General features: G+C 41.8%; 1 pseudogene; it reads left to right on the forward strand.

Moving 5' to 3' along the window:
* The first annotated feature begins 394 nt into the window (after nt 1-394).
* Nucleotides 395-2742, forward strand: LOC129624239 (E3 ubiquitin-protein ligase Hakai-like; annotated as a pseudogene).
* Nucleotides 2743-2946: the final 204 nt, after the last annotated feature.

Consider the following 2946-nt stretch of genomic DNA (forward strand, 5'->3'; position numbering starts at 1 on the left):
TTATATAGATAAATAAAAGCCTAAAGGCAGGCCCTAGCACTAGCAAGAAAGTTGGGTATAAATGGCGGCCCACATACCATATGTCCAGATACTTAAAAGTTAAAATCCAGTTAACAGATTGTGAAATAAAGTATATTCTATCCTTCTGCCTTGACAAATATATCTTCATAAAGTCCTGGAAATCCAGGATTGAATTTTAAAATATTGGGCTTCCTATACTTCCAGAATAAAGTATGATATTATGTAGAGAGCCAACCTGCCTGCAGTCCACATTCTGTTCCCATCCATGGGTCCCTTCTGCACTGTGAGAAGCTCAGAACATATGCAGATGGACCAGTTGCCCATAAGACCAAGTTTTGTTCATATACCCTGAAAACAAATTGAGTTGGCCACTATGTCTGTGAACAGACCTGGGGTAAATGTCCATGCAAACTCTGGTATTGGTCTTAGAACCATTTGAATTTAGAATTTCACTCTCAAGTATCCCATGTGTGACCTCCAAAAGTAGAGGCATGGGCTCTAAGTGGAAATTTTCCCTTGGCCAACGGGGAGTGGTATGGGTAGACATGGAATCTAGTAGGCTGCAAAACATGGGACTGATGCAGATGACCTTTCTCCATGCTGAAGACAGTGGTGCATTGATGCAGTTTTTGTCTCCAAGTGCACTAGTGAAAAATCCCAGATGCAATGAAACAGAAATGCTCACATACTGATTTAAGGTGATTAGAACATATTACTTCTCAAACTAAATTGAAGTTCACAAAGAGAAGCAAGAAGAAAGATACTAAGGGGATAAACACACTTAGGGAAAGGTACTTATTGGTGGAAGAATCTTACTATCTGAATCCTGAGATATGCAATGGTCATACTCCCTCTCAGTCTCTCTCTTCCCCTCTTTCTTTTGGCCTCTCCTTTACTATCTCTTCCTCAGCAGCTTCTCCAAATATGGCTTGGGTATAAGAATGAGAATAAAAATTTGAACAAATGGATTCCAACAGAGGCATGACTGGGCCAGTGACACACACATCTTTTACTACAATGATGCACAAAAATAAGTAAAATATGCTTTACCAACATCTGTAACTTGCCAATTTATTGAGCTGAGCTGGTGGCCAAAATAGAACTGTACTAAGTGTAATCAAACTCATGTCCATTGAGTCAGTGATGCCATCCAAACATCTCATCCTCTGCCATCCCCTTTTACTCCTGCCTTCAATCTGTCCCAGCATCAGGGTCTTTTCCAAGGAGCCAGTTCTTTGCATCAGGTGGCCAAAGTATTGGAGTTTCAGCTTCAGCATCAGTCCTTCCAGTGAATATTCAGGACTGATTTCCTTTAGGATGGACTGGTTGGATCTCCTTGCAGTCCAAGGGACTCTCAAGAGTCTTCTACAACACCACAGTTAAATTCACCAATTCTTCAGTGCTCAGCTTTCTTTGTGGTCCAATTCTCATATCCATACATGACTACTGGAAAAACCATAGCTTTGACTAGACGGACATTTGCTGGCAAAGTAATGTTTCTGCTTTTTAATAAACTGTCTAGGTTGGTCATAACTTTTCTTCCAAGGAGAAAGTGTCTTTTAATTTCATGGCTGCAGTCACCACCTGCAGTGATTTTGGAGCCCCCCAAAATAAAGTCTGTCACTGTTTCCACTGTTTCCCCATCTATTTCCCATGAAGTGATGGGACCAGATGCCATGAGCTTGGTTTTCTGAATGTTGAATTTTAAGTGAAATTTTTCACTCTCCTTTTTCACTTTCATCAAGAGGCCCTTTAGTTCTTCTTTGCTTTCTGCCATAAGGGTGGTGGCATCTGCATATCTGAGGTTATTGATATTTCTCCTGGAAATCCTGAATCTTGGAGGATGAAAATGTCCATCCTCCTCCTATTGCTCCACCACCAGTTGAAATCCCTGATCATTTTATAATGACACCAGACAAGTACCACATGAGCCATATTCTATCAAAGCAACACATCATGATGCCAGCACCTCCTTTGCAACATGTGCCGCACGAGCACTATAATCAGCCACACAAGGATATTCATGCTCCTCCAGCAGATCTGTCCCACTTCTACCTTGCTCAGTCAGGAAATCTTTCCTAACTGAACAAGGATTTAATATTCAACAAAATTCAACAGCAACTTAATAATTCTCCTGATTCAGGATGACTCAAATTCAGTTGCTAAAGAACAACCCTCTCCTGCCCTAGCATCTGCTCACCATCATCCTGAATATCAGGGTCAACCAATGGTCTCACACTCTTATCATATTATGCCTCCACAGCAACAATATGTACTACCCTGACCTCCTCAACCACCAATAAACCATTCAGTGCCACAGCCTCCCTAAGCCATAGGTACTCCTCACTTGATGTATAGCTGAGTTCCACCTCCACCAATGACCTCTGCTCCACCACCAATTACCCCTCCCCTGGGCATATCATTGCCCAGATGCCATCTTATATAAATCATCCTCCAGGTCCTCCCCCACCTCAACATGGAGGTCCTTCTATTACTGTACCTCCTCCTCACTGTTATAACCCTCACTCTTCACTCCAGTTCACTGAAGATCCAGGAACCCTGAGCCTTCTGTTTATACAACCAAGGGGAATGAGCCCTGGTATGTAGCCTGCACCAAGAGGGCCACCTCATCCTCTACAAATGCAGGGTCCTCATTCTCAAACCCCACTTTCTGAACTACATCATCCCTATCAGTCAAGATATGGACCATATTACCAATAATAATAGTATTCTGAACTGAAGGTATGATGAGGTAGCAAAACTTATATATAGTTAATCTTTTAATTAAGCCTTGACTGGGGAAGGAAAACACCTCTTACTGAGGTGGCTAAAAACATTTAGGGTCTTGTCTCTTGAAATGGTTTTAAATCTTGACTTAGGGTTGATATCAAGTACTATACTGCAGTGTGGATAAGTAGCTCAGTT

Source organism: Bubalus kerabau, chromosome 12 (assembly GCF_029407905.1).
Source record: "Bubalus kerabau isolate K-KA32 ecotype Philippines breed swamp buffalo chromosome 12, PCC_UOA_SB_1v2, whole genome shotgun sequence".
Taxonomy (NCBI): Eukaryota; Metazoa; Chordata; class Mammalia; order Artiodactyla; family Bovidae; genus Bubalus; species Bubalus kerabau.